The sequence below is a fragment of the Rhinoderma darwinii genome, chromosome 4 (assembly GCF_050947455.1).
Source record: "Rhinoderma darwinii isolate aRhiDar2 chromosome 4, aRhiDar2.hap1, whole genome shotgun sequence".
Classification (NCBI taxonomy): Eukaryota; Metazoa; Chordata; class Amphibia; order Anura; family Rhinodermatidae; genus Rhinoderma; species Rhinoderma darwinii.
Genome location: NC_134690.1, coordinates 250,109,948 through 250,131,535, shown reverse-complemented (window position 1 = coordinate 250,131,535; position 21,588 = coordinate 250,109,948). Strand labels below are relative to the sequence as shown.

Here is a 21,588-nt window from a genome sequence, read left to right as displayed (position 1 = left end):
GGGGAGCAGAGGAGGAATGGAAGGGAAGGGAACCAGAGGCTATAGTGAAGGAAAGCTCCTCCTCCCTGTCCTGCTGTTCCATGCAATTGCTTTCGGACTGACAGCGCAGGAGACAACACCGCACAGAATGACACTTTCTGATTAGCCTAATTATTGGCCTGTCAGTCATACTGGACACCACTCACAATAGACAATAACTTCCCTTTTTCTATGACGTACATTCTTCCATAGTGGCCTTACCATGACACAATGACATAGTGCTGAGGAATTGAGCTTGTAAACCAGATTAGAAAAATATTACCAATATGCATTTTTAGATTATGGAGGCCATTTACAGCACATAGAAAACTGGGTGACTCTACTGTGTGCTCCAATCTTGACATTTCCAGCATAGTCCACCCCACAGTTGCTTGCAGTGTCCAGTGGCAGATTGTAATATGGGCATGTTTGGTGGCCTCCCAGGGGACCCATGGCCGCCAAAAGTGCCTATCATTATATTTGCCATTGTGTAGCCATTTATTTTTTATCGTTCGTCGGATAATGTTGGGCTGGGGCTACACTTTTTGTAGTGCTACTAATAGAATTTAACTAAGGCGATACAGCTGCAGTCCAAATGGATACATTGAGTTGCATTCAATCTTGTGGACTGCAGCTGTCACTCAATAGTTAAAATCAATTATTAGCACTACAGAAAGTCTAAGGGTATGTTGACACAGGGCGGATACGCTGCGTGAAAGCACACAGCGTATCTGCCCTGGTCCCCACAGGGAATTTCGGACGGAAAAAACTAACCAATTTATGGCACCGTTTTTCGGGAGGAAGGTCCGCTGCGAAAAACAGCACTTAAAAAAAAAAAGTTTACACTTACCCATAGCCATGGCGACGTGCCCCTCTGACATCCTGCAGCCATGCCTCCTGTTATCCCTGAAGGCCAGACTGGACGCAGAAGCAGAGTGTTCTGGGTAAGTATCATTTTTTTTCTGCGTTGCGATTTTTGCGGCAGAATTGCAGTTTTTCCACCACAAATCGTAACATCTGATATTTGTTATGGGTTTTCTCCGCAACAGAAAACCATTGATCCCGCAGCATAAATTGGCAAGCGGTAGATTGAAAAACTGCACCGCAGGTCAATTTATAAACTGCTTTTCGGCTGTTTTTTTATGCTGCGTGTGGATGAGATTTATTCAAATCTCATCCGCTTTGAATACCACTTGCTATCACAAAAAGGTGGTATTTACTAGACATGCCGGGTGGCTATGGGAAAGGGGACGGCAAGTTTGGGGAACAGCTGAAGGCCTATGGGCTACTTAATCTGCCACTGTCCGTGTCATAACTTCAGGTTCTCTTCTGTATGCTAACATGCACCGGTCCATAATCAATCTCAATTGTAGAATGGCAACTAATTGGCAAAATTTAAAGTGTAGCTAAACGTTTGACGAACTGTCTGTTAAATAAATGTATCCGTGTACGGACTCAATAGAAAGCCTATGAGCTCGTACACCGGCTTTTTCCGGAAATAAATGTATCGAACAGAAACAAAGCAGCTGAGCGCTCACACAAACTACTTCGTCCTAGCGATTGGTGGTGGTCTCCGTGCTCGGACCCTCCCCCCCAATACAAACTTCTGACATGTAACTATGACATGCAGGGGCGTAACTAGGAAAGACTGGGCCCCATATCAAACTTTTGACAGGGGCCCCCCCTCCCCTGGGTGTCACACAACCCCCCCCCCCCTTGTAGATAGTGCCTTTTTTACCGCCCCCCTGTAGATAGCGCCATACAGTCCCCCCTGTAGATAACGCCATACAGCCCCCTCTGTAGATATCTACAAAGGGGGCTGTATGGCGTTATCTAGAGGGGGGGCTGTATGGCGCTATCTACAGAGGGGGCTGTATGGCGCTATCTACAGAGGGGGATGTATGGCGCTATCTACAGAGGGGGCTGTATGGCGCTATCTACAGAGGGGGCTGTATGGCGCTATCTACAGAGGGGGCTGTATGGCGCTATCTACAGGGGGGCTGTATGGCGTTATCTACAGAGGGGGCTGTATGGCGTTCTCTACAGGGGGACTGTATGGCGTTCTCTACAGGGGGGACTGTATGGCGTTCCCTACAGGGGGGTCTGTAGGGAACGCCATACAGCCCCCCCTGTAGGGAACACCATACAGCCCGCCCCCTGTAGGGAACACCTTACAGCCCCCCCTGTAGGGAATGCCATACATCCCCCCTGTAGGGAACGCCATACAGTCCCCCCTGTAGGGAACGCTATACAGCCCCCCCCTGTAGGGAACGCCATACAGCCCCCCCCTGTAGGGAACGCCATACAGCACCCCCCCTGTAGGGAACGCTATACAGCCCCCTCCTGTAGGGAACGCCATACAGCGTCCCCAACCCCCCAAAAAAATGCGACCTACAGTGTGAAAAGACAAAATACATGTATCCCCTATCCACAGGATAGGGGATACATGTGTGATCGCTGGCAGCGATAGGGAGAACGGGGGACCGAAAGTCCCCCAAGTTCTCCATGATTAACCTCTGACTTCCGGCGTCTGCGCAGCTCAATAAAATTTAAAGGAGCGCTGGTCACGCATGCGCACAAACGCGACCAGCGCTCCATTAATTTCTGCGGAGCTGCTGACACAGACCCCGGAAGTCTGAGGTTTGTGATGGAGAACTTCAGGGGACTTTCAGTCCCCCGTTCTCCCTATCAATGCCAGCGATCACACATGTATCCCCTATCCTGTGGAGAGGGGATACATGTCTTTTGTTTAATGGCAGAGCGGGGAGATACCTCCCTGCTCTGCCGTAGTGTTCAGTGGCATAGCGCTGTAGCAGCCATAGAGGCTGCTAGCGGAGCCTCCGGCCATGGTGGGAGCCAGTGCCGGCGGGCGACACGGGCCCCCTCATGCCGCGGGCCCTGTAGCAGCCGCTACGGCTGCTATAGCGGTAGTTACGCCACTGATGACATGTCAGAAGTTTGTCAAACATTTAGCTACACTTTAAGGGAATGTCTCGTTTAGAAAACCCATTTTCAAACACCCTGTTTAAGGAATTCTGAGTTAATAGGGGGGTGGATCCTCAATTCAGGACCCACATCTATTAGCCAGAGCAGAGAGCAGCTACAAAGAGCACCTTTTGCTCTGGGGGACCAAGCACATCTGTGCATCACATAAACAGTTCAATAAATTCAATTGTAATTATTAATTTACCCTGTGGTGACACTACAGACTAAATAAATACTTACTGTCTGTTTCCCTTATACAGCTAATCGGGGTCCAAACTGCAAGGCACCCTGTAATCCAGTTTATCGATGGAAAATCTTAATAAATGTTAAAAGATAACTCCACCCAATGTTTGAAATTCAGGGCTCACTGTGTTTAAACAGAATCCCTACCTCCTCAATTAATCAGAACTACAGTAGTCCAGAAAACTGTTGTTATCTTAAAAACGACCTTGTGCCTTCCGTAACAGTTCAGCAGAAAAAGATTCAGCTAAAACAGCTTCCCCATTTGAGGAACCAACCAAACCCAAAGATTATAGATCTCTTTTAAAAATAACCACAAAAGATCTTCCTTTGATTAATGTGACAAATGATGTCACAGAGGGTTAATTTTATATATACAATCACACTCCTATATACTCACACTTGAAATGTTCCTATTTCCCAGTAAAGCTTCCCCTTCCACTGCATATATTTACACATTCACACCAGAAACTTTTACACATATGGAAGGACATCCTTACTTGCTAAATTTGCATGCAATAGTACAACACAATTTCAGATCACCTAGCATTATCTTTCATTGCTTAAGCGGAGACTATACTTTAAATTAGACTGATCCTATTAATTAAAGAGGCTCTGTCACCAGATTTTGCAACCCCTATCTGCTATTGCAGCAGATAGGCGCTGCAATGTAGATTACAGTAACGTTTTTATTTTTAAAAACGAGCATTTTTGGCCAAGTTATGACCATTTTTGTAGTTATGCAAATGAGGCTTGCAAAAGTCCAAGTGGGTGTGTTTAAAAGTAAAAGTCCAAGTGGGCGTGTATTATGTGCGTACATCGGGGTGTCTTTAATACTTTCACTAGCTGGGCGCTCTGAAGAGAAGTAACATCCTCTTCTCTTCAGAACGCCCAGCTTCTGACAGTGCAGATCTGTGACGTCACTCACAGGTCCTGCATCGTGACGGCCACATCGGCACCAGAGGCTACAGTTGATTCTGCAGCAGCATCAGCGTTTGCAGGTAAGATCGACTTACCTGCAAACGCTGATGCTGCTGCAGAATCAACTGTAGCCTCTGGTGCCGATGTGGCCGTAACGATGCAGGACCTGTGAATGACGTCACAGATCTGCACTGTCAGAAGCTGGGCGTTCTGAAGAGAAGAGGATGTTACTTCTCTTCAGAGCGCCCAGCTAGTGAAAGTATTAAAAACGCCCCGATGTACGCACATAATACACGCCCACTTGGACTTTTAAACACACCCACTTGGACTTTTGCAAGCCTCATTTGCATAACTACAAAAATGGTCATAACTTGGCCAAAAATGCTCGTTTTTAAAAAATAAAAACGTTACTGTAATCTACATTGCAGCGCCTATCTGCTGCAATAGCAGATAGGGGTTGCAAGATCTGGTGACAGAGCCTCTTTAAGTCTGGTTTTATATTACGAAGATTTTTAGCAAACTCCATCTTCTCCCCGTAGTTTCCTCTCTTGGGGCAAAACATATGGCTAATCACCGGCCCCTTTTATTGGCCATAACGTATGTATGTGTATTGTGCAGAAACAGAGCCATTATTTGTTAATGGCTTCCATAGATGTACTGATATTTCACATATACATGTACTTAGGGCTCATGAAGGCTGTGACCATAATGCAGACTTTCAGTCTGATATTCATTTCTTAAGAAAAAATAAAAAACCCATATCAAAATGTATAGCAATAGCCAGACAAATTGACAACCATTGATCAGCTTTACAGATCCATAAGGATCAAATTATACATGTAAACCTTTCTATGTATATCTTGTGCTGTATTTAGAATAAGGTTAGAGTAACATCACGTTGGAGAAATCTGTTCTCCCATATATCTTTTTTAGATCAAAAGGAGGATCATATTGCAGCACAAGGGTAATAGGAAATATTCCTTAACCCCTTAGCATTTTTAAAAAATGTTTAGTTCTCTGCTTGTAAGACAGATAATCATACCACATCAAATAGTTAATAATTAACATTTACCATATGCCTACTTTATGATGTCATACATTTTTAAAGGTCCTTTTTAAGACATTAAAAGGGTTACAAGTTTAGAAGCTATTTTTCATATTTTATAAGAAAATGTCAGAAAATTATATTTTTCACAGTAATATGTAGTTTTAGTTCATAATTTGTCATTTTCACAAGGAATAATATGAGAAAAAACACCCCATGATTTGTTACACAATTTCTCCAGAAATACAGCTCTCGTTCATCGGCTGATTGTATCATTTTAAATTCTAAAAATATTATCGTTGTCGGCAGCACATCTCCCTGTGTAAACATAGAGACATGCTGCCTGTAACGTCCCCAGCCGCGGACTGTCGTTCTCACTTACACCCCCCCCCCCCAACGGCCGCGGCCATGGACGAGTGAGTGCTGGGCGGCAGCTCCCTCCTGAGACACACCGGCACTCATTTCTGCATCACTGTACTGGCTCCCGTAGGATGAGCGCGCACGCTCGCGCCTGGCCTTAATGGGCCGGCACACACACACACGTCAGAAATCTGTAATTAACCCATGATTCTCCTGGACAGGACCAACTCCTCCGGGCAGTGATCGCAATTGCACATCGGCTAGATGCGCAAGCTGCAGTCTCCACAGCTCCTGTTCCTGTTCCCCCGGCTGTTCCTCCTGTTACACCTCCTGTCATTACCAGTGCTGAGCCCCGATTCTCGCTGCCACTATCGCCTCGTTACAACAGAGATGCGAGTACCCGTAGGGGATTTCTGAACCAGTGCCAGATCCACTTCAAGCTACACACCAGAGCATTCCCTTCTGATGGCGTAAGGATCGCTTTTATTATCTCTCTGCTTACTGGCAAGGCCCTAGCATGGGCAAATCCCATCTGAGAACATCAGGCCCCAGAGACCTGTGACTTCCAGGGTTTCCTGCGGACATTTCGCACAGTATTTGAGGAGCTTGGACGAGTATCGTCAGCAGCTGCCTCCTTGTTGGCACTTCGCCAGAGAGACACCTCCGTGGGCGAATACGCCATTCAGTTCCGCACACTGGCGGGAGAGCTGTCTTGGAACAACAAGGCTTTGGTGGCTACATTCTGGCAGGGACTGTCTTCCGAGATCAAAGACGAAATTACCACTCTGCCATCTACCCTGGGTGACCTCATCCAGAGGGAGCGATCCCAAGAGATTAGTCGGGAAATAAGATTCCCTAGACTGGCTCCTACTTTCCAGCAATTCCTGTCGCCCTCACCAGTGGTTCCACCAGAGGAGCCTATGCAAGTGGACCGGCTCAATTGTCGAACCAGGAGAAACAACGCAGACGCACTTTGGGACTTTGTCTGTATTGCGGCCTCGGAGGCCATGTTGTGCGTTTGTGCCCTCAAAAGCCCAAAACAGCCATTGCCTAGGATTGGTTGGAGAGACAACCCTAGGCGATACAGCGCTGGATAAAAAAAACTCTCCTCAAAACTATACATCCCCGTTACCATAGTGTATGGCGAGAAGACGAATCAGGTCTCTGCTTATCTGGACTCTGGATCCGCAGCTAATTTTATCCAAAAAGACCTAGTGGATCTTCTCCAGTTGCCTACAGTCCCCCTGGAGACGTCTTTGGCAGTTGCATCAGTAACTGGAATGCCTCTGCCCAATCCTATTGGTAACCAAACCGCTTAAACTCCAGGTTTACGCCCTTAATTCGGAGCTAATTTCTTTCCTTGTCCTGCCCAAAGCCGTCAACGCTGTGCTGCTGGGCCTGCCTTGGCTTCGACTACATGCCCCAGTTTTGGATTGGAATTTCGGCGAGGTTCTCCAGTGGGGTCCCAAGTGGCTCAACCGCTGTCTAGGGCAGTTCCATCTGGCCCAGCCTCCTCTACCTCGGTCGTTGGCAGGATTGCCCCCTCAGTACTCAGTTTGTGGATGTCTTCAGCAAGAAGGAGACTGAGATGCTGCCCCCACATCGGGCGTATGACTGCCCTATTGAACTGGTTCCTGATCCATCCCTCCCTCGTGGACGGATATACCCTCTCTCCAGAGACTCAGTCTGTGTCTGCTTACATCAGGGAGAATTTGGAGACAGAATTCATACAAAAATCCTCCTCCCCGGCCGGGGCCGTGTCCTCCTTTGTCAAAAAGAAAGACGGATCTCTTCGACCTTGCATTGACTACCGGTGCCTCAATCAAATTACGGTCAATTACATGTATCCATTGCTGCTAATTTCCGAACTGTTTGACCTGCTTACAACTTAATCCAGATCCGCCAGGGTGATTAATGGGAGACGGCATTCAACACCCAAGACAGGGAATAATAAAAATACCTGGTAATGCCCTTCGGTCTGTGTAACACTCCCACGGTCTTCCAAGAGTTCGTTAATGACATCTTCCGAGATCTCCTCTATGTCTGCGTTGCGGTCTATCTCGATGAAATCTTGATTTTTTTTCCCAGATCCGACGACTCATCAGAGACATGTCCGTCAAGTTCTACTGCGATTAAGGGAGAATCGCCTGTATGCCAAGCTGGAGAAGTGCGTGTTTGAGAAAAATTCTCTACCCTACCAGGGTTACATCATCTCGGATCAAGGCCTCAAGATGAATCTTGAGAAGGCAAAGTCCGTCCTGTAGTGGCCACGCCCCCAAGGCTTAAGGACCATACAGAAGTTTTTGGGGTTTCGCCAACTTCTACCGGCAGTTCATCCCAAACTTCTCTTCACTGACAGTTCCCAACTCTACCCTTACAAAAAAAGGCATGAACGCCAAGGTGTGGACTCCATAGGCAAATGTGCATGTAATAGCCTTCAAAGTGCCCTCACGTCACACTCAACCCTCCACAATCCTGATGTATCTCGACAGTTTTCATTGGAGGTAGACACCTCCTCTGTTGGTGCAGGCGCACTTCTGTTCCAGAGAGGTCTCAAAGAGAGAGCAGTGGTATGTGGCTATTATTCTAAACTTTTTTCTTCATAGAATACAATTACTCGATTGGGGATTGAGAGTTACTGGCCATCAAATTGGCCCTGGAGGAGCGGAGACATCTACTAGAGGGCGCAGCTCACCCCATCCTGATATTTACCGACCACAAGAACCTCACCTATCTCCAGTCGGCCCAACGGCTGAACCCCCGTCAAGCCAGGTGGTCGCTGTTTTACCACCCTGCCGACAAAAATGTGAGGGACGATGCCCTGTCCAGGTCCTTCGAGACAGAGGACACCATGGAGTCTCTACAAAAAATCACTCATCCATCCTGCGTTACTTCTGTCAATCCTCTGCACGTTAGAGACATCCCTTCGGGAAGGACTTTGTGCGCCTGGCAGACAGAAGGAGAAGTGCTTGTAAGACCCGAGATCTGGTTGCCCGTCATTTCTGGTGGACCACGCTGCCCAAAGACATCGTGGACTTTTTCTACTCCTGCACGGTGTGCGCTGCGAACAAGGCTGCTCACTTCAAGCCTGCTGGTCTGCTCCAACCACTGCCTGTGCCCATGCTCCCTGGCAGCACATAGCAATGGGCTTTGTCACAGACCTGCCTGCCTCCCTCTGCTGGATGCAGTACAGTCTGGGTGGTGGTGGACCGATTCTAGAAAATGGCTCATTTTGTTCCGCTGACCAACCTACCGATCCCAAACTCCTTTCATGTTTCCCTCCTAAAGGCTGTGGTCCTGAACCGCTACACCAAGATGCCTAGACCTACAGTTGCCCCCAGGGGTTCATCAGAGGTATTCGAGGTCAAGGAGATCTTGGACTTCAAGAGGCTAATAGGAAAAGTCTTTTAATTGGTGGATTGGAAGGGGTTTGGTCCAGAAGAGAGGTCCTGGGAGCCAGAAGAGAATCTCAATGCTCCTACCCTCATTAAGAAGTTTCTCTCTCGCTCCGTCCCCAAGAAGAGGGGGCATAAGAGGGGGGATACTGTAACGTCCACAGTCGCGGACTGTCGTTCTACCTTACCCCCCCCGGACTGCCGCGGCCATGGAAGAGTGAGTACTGGGCGGCATCTCCCTCCTGAGAGACGCCGGCACTCACTTCTGCATCATTGCACTAGCTCCCGTAGGCAGCGCTCGCACGCTCGCGCCCAGCCTTGACCCCTTCGCACAATTTCACGTACAGTTACATGATGGGAGCTGGTGTTTTCCCGCAATTCCACGTAACTGTACGTGAAACAGATGGAGCTGGCTCAGGAGCTGAGCCAGCGACATCACCGCCGGGTGCCACCTGTATGTTACAGCTGGCACCCTGAGGATTTCGGGCAGGACCGGAGCTAGCCTCCGATCCGACCAATTAACCCCTCACATGCTGCGTTCAATAGAGATCGCAGCATGTGAGGAGTTTATAGCCACCGGCACCCCAGCAACGTGATCGCTGGGTTGCCGGTGGCTGCAAAGGCGATCGGAGGGCTAATACTTACCTACCGGTCAGCCTGTAACGGAATCCTCCTATGTCCCGTCGTCGGCGTGGCCCAGGAGGCTTCCGGTACCATTGGCAAGATGGCGCCGGCTCAGCTTCTGGTTCATAATCTGAGCCGGCGTCATCAGCAGTGGGTGTCCGCTGTATGTTACAGCGGACACCCCGATCTATCGCCAAGAACAGGAGCTAGCTCCGATTCCTGGCATTAACCCCTTCGATGCAGCGATCCATTGTGATTGCTGCATCCTAGAGGTTTGTAGCAAATCGGCAGCCTTGCCATGCGATGGCAAGGCTGGCGACTGTTACTATGGCAACAGGAGACCTAACAATGGACTCCTGTCTGCCATTACGTAAGCTGATTAGGCCCCGCCCAGAGGCGGAGCCTGATCGGCTTGCTGTCAGTGAACAACTGACCGTTCCAATACATTGCACTACATAGGTAGTGCAATGTATTAGAACATCAAACAAACAGTTGGACATTCAAGTCCCCTAGTGGGACTAAATAAGTGTGTAAAAAAAAAAAGTGTAAAAAAAGTAAAAATAAAAGTTGTAAAACATACACTAAAAGTTTCAAGTAATAAAATAAAACACAATCACCCTTTTTCCTTTATCAAGTCATTTATTATTGAAAAAAATAATAAAGCCATACATATTTGGTATCGCTGCGACTGTAACGACCTTAACTATAAAAATATTATGTTATTTATTCCGCACAGTGAACGTCGTAAAAAAAATACTGACATAGTTGCTATTTTTTGGTCACTTTGTCTTCCAAAAATTGAACTAAAAAGTGATCAAAAAGTCGCATGTACCCAAAAATGGTACCTATAAAAACTATAACTCGTCTCGCTAAAAACAAGCCCTCATACAGCTCCATCGACGAAAAAAATTAAAACCGTTATGGCTCTCACAACTTGGCGACAGAAAAAATCCATTCTCTTTACCAAAGTTATTTTATTGTGCAAAAAGTTGTAAAACATAAAAAAGTGCTATAAATTAGGTATCGCCGGAATCGGACTGACCCACAGAATAAAGCTAACATGTAATTTATAATGCGTGGTGAACGCTGTATAAAAAGAACTAAAAAAATATGCCAGAATTGCTGTTTTTTGGTCACCTTGCCTCCCAAAAAAAAAAGGATAACAAGTGATCAAAAAGTCGCATGTACCCCAAAATGGTTACCAATAAAAACTACAGCTCGTCCCACAAAAAAAAACAGCCCTTATACCACTACGTCTATGAAAAAATAAAATTAGTCAAGGCACCAATAAGCCAGGAAATAAAAATATGCAGTTGTGCCGGCCCGAGGGGAACGTTTCTTCTGTTTCAAGTAGCGAATTATCAAGGCCCCTAAAATTAGGGAACCAGGAAGGGGAGGGCCCAAACATATCTGCTGGAAGTGAGGGCGCCCGTATTATACCAGGACAACACTTTCCCAGCAAAATTCCCCAAGCTTCAAAGGTGCCGAGTGTGGACCAAAAGGGGAAAGTAAAGACCATTTATTAGTGCGACACCGGCCTGTGCAGAAAGGATTGTGTCACAGCATAACACACATCTATGAATTATTTTATTGTTTTTTTTTACCCCACTATACCACCTGACTATACCCCTTATATATTCCGCCCGCCTTACATGTACCCCCACATTATAAACGGAAACACCAGTAAGACTCAAAACAAAACTACTACAAGCAAAATCCACGCTCCAAAAGCCAAATGGCGCTACCTCCCTTCTGAACCCTACAGTGTGCCCAAACAGCAGTTTACTTCCACATATATGGCATTGCCATACCCGGGAGAACCCTTTTAACAATTTTTGGGGTGTGTGTCTCCAGTGGCACAAGCTGGGCGCCACATATTGGCATATCTATTGAAAAACCATTTTCACTCTGCAACATCGAGTGCACACCAATTTCTGCCAATCCCCTGTGGGGTTAATATGATCACTACACCTTGAGGGGTGTAGTTTCCAAAATGGGGTCACTTCTGGGGGGTTTCCACTGTTTTGGTCCCACAGGGACTTTGCAAATGTGACATAGCGACCAGAATCTCTACTCTGTGCCCAAACAGCAGTTTATGACCACATATGTGGTATTGCCGTACACAGGAGAAGTTGCTTTACATTTGTTGGGGTGCTTTTTTTCATTTATTTGTTGAGAATATGAAACATTTTCAGCTAAAACTATGTCTTATTGAAGAAAAAGGATTTTTTTTATTTTCACTGCCCAATTCTAATAAAATCTATGAAACACCTGTGGCGTCAAAATGCTCACTACACCCCTAGATGAATTCCTCAAGGGGTGTAGTTTCGTGAATTGTCATTTTTGGGGAGTTTCCACTATACTGGTACCTTAGGAGCTTTGCAAAAGTGACATGCTGTCAAGAAACCGATCCAGCAAAATCTGTGCTCCAAAAGCCAAATGGCGCTCCTTCTCTTCTGATCCTTGCCGTGTGCCCAAACAGCAGTTTATGACCACAAATGGGGTATTGCCGTACTCCAGAGAAGTTGCTTTACAAATGTTGGGGTTCTTTTATTCCTTTATTTGTTGAGAAAATGAAAAATTTTGAGCTAAAGCTACGTCTTATTGGAAAAAAATGATTTTTTTTTATCTTCACTGCCCAATTCTAATAAAATCTATGAAACCCCTGTGGGTTCAAAATGCTCACTACACCCCTAGATGGATTCTTCAAGGGGTGTAGTCACTTTTTTGGTGTTTTCACTGTTTTGGTCCCTTAGGGGCTTTGCAAATGCGACGTGGTCTCCGCAAACCATTCCTGCTAAATTTGAGCTCCAAAAGCTAAATTGCGCTCTTTCCCTTCTAAGCTCCGCCGTGTGTCCAAACAGTCATTTATGACCACATGCAGGGTATTGTTTTACTCGGGAGAAATTGCTTTACAAAAGTAGTGGTGCATTTTCTCCTTTTAGTCCTTGTGGAAATTAGAAAAAATTAGCTAAACCTACATTTTCTTTGAAAGAATGTAGATTTTAATTTTCACGGCCTACTTCCAATAATTTCTGCAAAAAACTTGCGGGGTCAAAATGCTCACTATACCCCTAGATAATTTCCTCAAGGGGTATAGTTTCCAAAATGGGGTCACTTTTGGGGGATTTCCACTGTTTTGGTGCCTGCAAGAGCCTTTCAGACCTGACATGGAGCCTAAAATATTTTCTAAAAAAAATGAGGCCCCAAAATCCTTTAGGTGCTCCTTTGCTTCTAAGGCTGGTGCTTCAGTTAATAAGTGCACTAGGGCCACATGTGGGGTATTTCTAAAAAGTGCAGAATCTGGGCAATGGATATTGAGTTGCATTTCTTTGGTAAAACTTTCTGTGTTACAAAAAAAATAATAGATGAAAAATGAATTTCTGCAAAAAAAAAAAAGAAATTTAAAAATGTCACATCTACTTTGCCTTAATTCCTGTGAAACATCTAAAGGGTTAAGAAACTTTCTAAATGCTGTTTTGAATACTTTGAGGGGTGAAGTTTTTAAAATGGGGTGACTTATCGAGGGTTTCTAATATATAACACCCTAAAATCCACTTCACAACTGAACTGGCCCCTGTAAAAATAGCCTTTTGACATTTTCTTGAAAATGTGAGAAATTGCTGCTAAAGTTCTAAGCCTTGTGATGTCATAGAAAAATAAAAGGATGTTCAAAAAACGATGCCAATCTAAAGTAGACATATGGGTGATGTTAATTAGCAACAATTTTGTGTGGTATTACTATCTGTCTTACAAGCAGATACATATAAATTTAGAAAAATGCTAATTTTTACCTAAATTTTGGTGTTTTTCACAATTAAATACTTAATCTATCGAGCAAATTTTGCCAGTAACATCAAGTCCAATGTGTCACGAGAAAACATTCTCAGAATCGCTTGGATAGGTAAAAGCATTCCAAAGTTATTACCACATAAAGTGAAACATGTCAGATTTGAAAAAATTGGATGTGTCCTGAAGGCCAAAACAGGCTGTGTCTTGAAAGGGTTAAAGGGCCAGTACGTGCACGTCAGAAATCTGTAAATAAACCCATAAGTACCTTGGACTATAAAAAGGGTTCTGCCCTTTCACTCATTGCCTGAGCGTTGCTGTTTACCCGTGTTAGTCTTGCAAATGGTCTCTTAGTGTTTTCCTGTTCCCAGTGTTCCTGTGCCCTGCTACCTGTATTCCGTGCTATACCTGGTTTTGTGTCCTTAGAGAGTTGGAGTCGAGTGCTGCTTGCATCCACGCCTGCTGCGTTACATCGTGCCTGGTGTCTGCTGCCAATGTCCCATCGGAGCCTAGCCATTACTACAGTCTGAACTACCACAGGTACCCTTGTCCTCAGACTATAGACTTTGTCGTGGTACCCTGTTTGGCCAGCTGCTATCCCACTACGGCGGTACGGCCCAGTGGGTCCACAAACCCACAGATCATGACACTGCCGACATAATAGAACTGTATGGGGACGAGCGATTTTAGTAACAAGTGCTAGTCCCCATACATAGCTCCTTGTGACAGGGGGAAACGAGCACAGATCAACAAGCTGTCTTTAATTAGGATCCACCTGTAATCTATCACATCTAGTTATAAACTTAGATGTTATAGTTTACATGTGGATTCTGGGTATCCACCGACACTGAACCCGTCAGGTCCGTGGAACTGACGGATTCAGTGAAAAGCGAATGATACAGCTGCTCTTTATAGAGAATACAGAACAGCTGTATCTCAAAAAGTTAAATTCATTTTTAATAAAAAACTAATTAAGAAGTTCTACTAATCACACAGACTGATCTATTTAGAAACAAAAAAAGCCCTCAAGGGTGTACATAGCCTTTAAATTATACAATTCTAGATGATTGTAGAACTTACGGATTGATACACTGAGCTCAATAAAAAAAAAAAAAGTATGAGATCGCGCTCAGGACTCCCCGAGTATGGATTTAATTTAATCAATTCTAAGTAAGGGTGGTTTCAGATGGCCGTAATGTGGCTGAATTTTATAGCTCACCATAGAAACCTCTGGTAATCTAAGCTTGAATCAATACAACGGGGGTGAATTCCAGGTGTTGCGAATGTCACAAAGTACAAATGTCACAGTATTAGAAATGTTTGAAGGCGGTTTTACACTGAATCTCTTCAATCAAAACTGCTTAGCTCCTTCAGCTCTATACCATACTGCCCACATATAGAACAATTCAACGACGGGTTTGCTTTAAGCATGTTTCCCTTACCTTTTTTTTGTAGTTTCAGCACCTAAAGCATCTATGTACAGAAATTTCTTGGCAGGCATAAGGACATACAGGGAAGGGGCTTTGATTAAAATTATGGAGAAGGATGTGTGGGTTTGGGGGTCAATTTTTTAAATAGTAAATAATTTTTTAAGGTTTTTATGATTCAAGAAAAAAACAACAACAACAACAAACGGAAATAGGTAGTGGGACTCAAGGTAAGGATATCCTGGTACAACACATAACAGGATATTACATAGAAATTACACTGGTTATACAAGATCAATATAAGTAAAGTCTGTCTGTACAGTGAGAGAGAAAATACACAAAAATCTTAAAAAAGGTTATGAATAAATGTTGTAAAAAAATTAAATGAAGCAACCGGAGGGGCTATGGGACATTTTACACATTTATTAATCTGATGTTTTTGATTAGCTTTTTTCCACTGAGGCTCTAGGTTGCAAATATAACAAGACACCTATGCAGATCACAAGTAGCAGTGACTAGCTATTGGGCATTAAATAACTCTTATCTTTGTGATCTCTATATAAAGGAATGCATGCAACCCACATTTTATGCCTCCCCAACGTGAAAAACAACTTAAACACCTCTACCAGCCTATACATGTCGTTATTAACCATTCTGTGTGACAATGAGGCATTGTGCATGGGCATAATATGTAACATGCTTATGTAATAATTCATCCACATATGTAGAGTAATGTTAATTCAAAGAAGGAAACCTATGACATCATCACAAAGTCATGTTTATAAAGTAACCATCTGAAATTGGAAAACAACTGATCTTTCAATCATGTAGACAGCATTAAAACGAGTGTATGGTTTAGTGATTTTATTTTAGATCATTTAAATTCTCTGTCACATTACAAAGACTGGACTGTCAATACGACAGCCAAATCCAGGTAAAGGCAAGGTGCTATACAGAACAATCTGCTATCAAAATCAAGAAAGTGAAACCCGACATGTGGTTACATAAGGACCAATGGAAAGATGGTACGAACACAGGAGAATTCTTGCAACTTAACGTTACTAAGCCGGTTTTCACGGCACACCCGGCCATAGCACAAAAATACCAACACTTCTCAATATAGTAGGCATAGTTCTTAGACATGGCTCAGGCTTGCGGATGATGGCTGGCTCACTTGGTCACGGACAGAGCCAAGGGTGCTCCTCCCTGATACAGGGGTTGTTCCGGCAATTTCAGCAACTGGATCTAACACCACACACTTCGGCACAACCAAGTGTTGTTGCACCCACAACTTGTCACACAGCAGCTCGCTCTCTCGCAGCACTCTATCATAGACCGTTCTTCCTCTTCCACCAAAAAACACTGAACACAGCTTGGCGGAAAGACCTTTTATTACAAAAAGTGCCGTCCCCAGCCTCAGGACATATCGTAGCAATTCTGCAACATCCCGTCGCTGTTATGACACAGCAGAAATCTAGAAAAGATGGCATCTGGATCGTAATTATGGCACCAAACAATTAAGCCTGCCAGCAATCTAACTATCATACTGCTTGTAAAAAAGCAGGCACAACATTACAGTGCACTACACACATCAGCACAACATAGGTGCACCAGCAACATTACACATATTGACAGCTCTACTGTATACACTGGGTATAAAACATGTTTTTTTAGAATGGAATGTGGAGTACTGTACTGCGAATACGTTTTTTACATACATTTTTCTATTGAAGATTAATTGAAGACTATAGTCTAGCTAATGAACTATGCCAAAAACTGAACTATATCGGAGTATCATGTGTCAACATTTTGGATGTTGGAACAGGATAGTTAAATATATATATCTCAAGTACAATATACTACTATGCATTCATGTAGGCAGATTGTGCAAAAGAAGATGGTCAATCTTATTTTTCTTTTACTTAGCTGTGGAGTAAGAGAGCTTTAGAGGATCTGACCAGCAGAAAAAGCATTGTCTACATGCTGGAGGAAACCAAATAAGTTGCATATTTGCCCACTTTTCACTAGGTGGGATTATACAATATAGATAAAACAAACAAATTGAACAATTTTTTTAAAATTAACCTGTCGCCACAATTAACACAAGTAAGAAAGTTATACTTGATGTTTGTCTCGTGTAAAGGAAAATTCCATTTAATATATAAACCTATAAACAAATAAATGTAATGCCTATATGCAAATGTCAAAACCTGGGGTACTGACATGAGATACATAATGGCCCAAAAACAGTGATTAAAAAAATAAATACAGTAATGACATCTAATAATCTGGGCATTCTGTAGTAAAAAAATAATAATAATCTTGCATGGCTTTCTACTTGTTTGTGAGAACATTCATGAGTCTCCTCAAATTAAGGAAAAACAAAATGATCGCATCATGTGTTGGGTCATCATTTTATCTTAAGTCTTCCTATGTGGAGGGTCTCTTTATATACATGTTTATGACTGTCCGATTAGTGTAATTAAACTTTCAGAAAACTTCTGGCATGTCACAGTTTACATAAAGCGTAAGGAAGACGACATTAGAAAATGTATGGGGTTCATGGATAGATATGACGGGTCTGTCTTTAGATTTACATAGAGAAACCTATTTGGGTGTCTCTTTTCTTTGAAGAGTGGTATTTTGGATGTCCAAGATTAGGAGTCACTACCTGGAGGGACTCACTCCTTTATTATCAGGCGCTTTGATGCACTGTAAGGATATGTTCACACACTAGACTAAAAACTGCTGTAAATTACTGAGCTGTTTTCAAGGGAAAACAGCCTCTGATTTTCAGCTGTTTTTTAAGCATCAAGTGTTTTTTGATGCGTGTTTTATGGTAGTTTTTGGAGCTGTTCTTCTATTGAGACAATGAAAAACGGCTCCAAAAACGTCTCAAGAAGTGACATGCACTTCTTTTTATGAGGCTTTTTTACGGGGCGTTTTAAAAATGGCCGCGTAAAAAAAACACCCCGTCAGGACGGAACACCATTTTTCCCATTGAAATCAATGGGCAGATAGTTACATAGTTAGGCCTCATGCACACGACCGTAAAAACACCCGTTATTGCGGGTCGTTATTACGACCCGCAATAACGGGCTCATAGGCTTCTGTTAGCCACGGGTACCTTCCCGTTTGCTCACGGGAAGGTACCCGTGCCGTTAAAAAAGATAGAACATGCCCTATTTCATGCCGTAATAACGGCACGGGCATCCCATAGAAGTCTATGGGGCTCCCGTAATCATGGGTGGCTCCGTGTGTTCACCCGTGATTACGGGAGCGTTGCGAGGTGAGGCGAGGTCAGGGGACTACCCGGTCTGCAGGCCACAGCCCAGTGGCGTAACTACCGCCGGGACTACAATGAAAACTATGGCAGAGCGGGGAGGTATCTCCCCGCTCTGCCATAAACAAAAGACATGTATCCCCTATCCTGTAAAAAATAAAAATAAAAGACGTTCATACTTACCGACAACTTCCTGCTTCTCCAGTCCGGTCTCCCGCCCGTTGCCTTGGTGACGCGTCCCTCTCGACATCCGGGCCGACGTCCTGGATGACGTTTCAGGCCATGTGACCGCTGCAGCCAATCACAGGTCAATCACAGGCTGCAGCGGTCACATGGACTGCCGCGTCATCCAGGGATGTCGGGCTGGATGTGAAGAGAGGGACGCGTCACCAAGACAACGGCCGGTAAGTATGAATTTCTTTAACTTTTATTACAGAAAAGGCTGTCCCTTCTCTCTATCCTGCACTGATAGAGAGAAGGGGCTGCCGATTAGTGCAGTGCTATTTTGCTGCCAAAAACGTGCTCGTAAATACGGGTGGAATACGTGTGACACCGGACCCATATTTACGAGCACGGGTTCGTAAATACTGGTGCAAAACGGGTGGAATACGTGTGACACCGTACCCGTATTTACGCCAGTATTTACGGGTGTGAAAAAATACGGTCGTGTGCATGAGGCCTTACATAGTTAGTACGGCTGAAAAAAGACACATGTCCATCAAGTTCAACCAAGGGAAGGGAAAAGGGAAGGAAAAATTTCTACACATAGGAGCTAATATTTTTTTGTTCTAGGAAATTATCTAACCCTTTTTTAAAGCCATCTACTGTCCCTGCTGTGACCAGCTCCTGCGGTAGGCTATTCCATAAATTCACCGTTCTTACTGTAAAGAAGCCTTATCGCCTCTGCAGCTTGAACCTTTTTTTCTCCAGACGGAGGGAGTGCCCCCTTGTTTTTTGAGGGGGTTTTACAAGGAACAGGATTTCACCATATTTTTTGTATGTGCCATTAATATATTTATATAAGTTAATCATGTCCCCCCTTAGTCGTCTTTTTTCAAGGCTAAATAGGTTTAATTCTTTCAATCTTTCCTCATAACTTAAATTCTCCATGCCCCTAATTAGCTTTGTTGCTCTTCTTTGTATTTTTTCCAACTCCAGGGCATCCTTTCTATGAACTGGAGCCCAGAACTGGACTGCATATTCTAGATGAGGCCTCACTAATGCTTTGTAAAGTGGTAATATTACATCCCTGTCCCGTGAGTCCATGCCTCTTTTAATACACGACAATATCCTGCTGGCCTTTGAAGCAGCTGATTGACACTGCATGCTGTTATTGAGTTTATGATTTACAAGTACACCCAGATCCTTCTCAACAAGTGAATCCGCCAGTGTAGCTCCCCCTAGGACATATGATGCATGCAGGTTGTTGGTACCCAGATGCATAACTTTACATTTATCTACATTAAACTTCATCTGCCAAGTGGACGCCCAAACACTTAGTTTGTTTAAATCTGCCTGCAATTCATGAACATCTTCCATAGTCTGAACTATATTGCATAGCTTGGTGTCATCTGCAAAAATAGAAATAGTGCTATTAATCCCATCCTCTATATCATTAATAAATAAGTTGAATAATAGGGGTCCCAGCACTGAACCCTGGGGTACACCACTTATAACCGGTGACCATTCAGAGTAGGAATCATTGACCACAACTCTCTGGATACGGTCCTTGAGCCAATTCTCAATCCAATTACAAACTATACTTTCTAAACCTATAGTCCTTAATTTACCCATTAGGCGTCTATGGGGGACAGTGTCAAATGCCTTTGCAAAGTCCAAAAACACTAAATCCACAGCGGCCCCTCTGTCTAGACTTCTGCTCACCTCTTCATAAAAACAGATTAGGTTAGTTTGACAACTTCTGTCCTTAGTAAAACCGTGCTGGCTGTCACTTATAATGCTATTTATTGTCACATAATCCTGTATATAGTCCCTCAATAGCCCCTCAAACATTTTCCCCACGATGGATGTTAAGCTTACTGGTCTATAATTACCCGGGGAAGACCTAGAGCCCTTTTTGAAAATAGGCACCACATTTGCCCTGCGCCAGTCCCTTGGCACTATACCAGTCACTAGAGATTCTCTGAATATTATGAAAAGGGGGACAGAAATAACTGAACTAAGCTCTTTAAGAATTCTAGGGTGTAACCCATCTGGTCCCGGGGCCTTGTGCACATTTATTTTATTTAATTTAGCTTGGACCATCTCTACATTCATCCAATTCAGTATATCAACTGATATATTAACAGCACTGGCACCGGCTACATCAGCTGCTCCTTCTTCTTTGGAGGCGTTCAGCCTCCGTATTTTCAGCCATTTTTCGGGGAGGTTTACGGCCCAGAAAGCTGATGAAAATAAGCCGTGTGAACATACCCTTGGTCAATGTACTCTTGGTGGGAAATGTTCTGTATGTCCTTCAGATGTATTACTTAGTTTGTGTATACTTTGCTACCTGTACTATGCATACTTGTGCTCTGGATATTACGGTCTCAAGGGAGGGTTGGGGGATTTTGTCTGAAAATGAAGATCTGAGTAGATAAACCATTTGGTTACATTCTAGCCTACATTTGTTACAAAATGTTCTGTGATGGAGGGCACATTAAAAATCTTTACTGCTAACAAATGAAGTTGTTTTGCTCGCAGACCTCATGTACATGCAACGAATATAAGGCAGCTCACGTGGGAGAGCTGCTGGATTAAACCATTATGATATATATATTATTTTCAGAATATACATTGATATAAAATAGGAAGAGCCCCCTCCTGTCATTTATTTATTTGCAATCAAACCAGTTAGTAAGTTCAATTTATTTATTCTTTAGGCTCTGTTCACACAGAGGTTTTTTTTTTGCAGGCCCAAAAATGTGGCTCAAAATTTCTTCAGGAATTTGGAGGCAGATTTTGACCTGCCTGCAAAGTATTGCCACGTTTTTCGCCCGCATCCATTGAGTTTCACAGGCAAACAACGCAGCGAAAAACACTTTCTCTGCCTCTCATTGATTTCAATGGAAGGTCAGAGGCGGGACTGTGGCAAGAAAGAGCATGCCATTTGTTTTTTTACTGTGAGCGGCTAAAAACTGCTGCGGGAAAAAACACACCTCTGCTTCCTATTGAAATCATTGGGAGGCGGTTTTGGACATTTTTTTTGGCGCTTATTCCGACACGGTTTCCGCATCAAAATCAGCGTAAAAAAAATTGTGTGAACTGGGCCTTAGTTTTAGCAGAAGACATACAAGCATTTAACAGAAAAATGTACACAAGCCAACTAAACATAATAACTAAAACAACTAAATATAGTAATCACATTTTCAGTATTTATTCTCCAACTTTCCTTTATTATAGCTTCCATTATTATCTATTGTAACTGCCAAAGACCTCACAATAAATTCCCATAAACACGGCCAAAACCGGGATCCATGCCCCACAGATTATAGAATGCTA

At 43.8% G+C, this 21,588-nt stretch overlaps 1 protein-coding gene across 1 annotated transcript in view; it reads right to left on the bottom strand.

Moving 5' to 3' along the window:
* The window catches only part of LOC142759794 (A-kinase anchor protein 7-like), a 160,259-nt gene that overhangs the window by 85,967 nt on the left and 52,704 nt on the right, over positions 1 to 21,588 (bottom strand). The window lies entirely within an intron of this gene.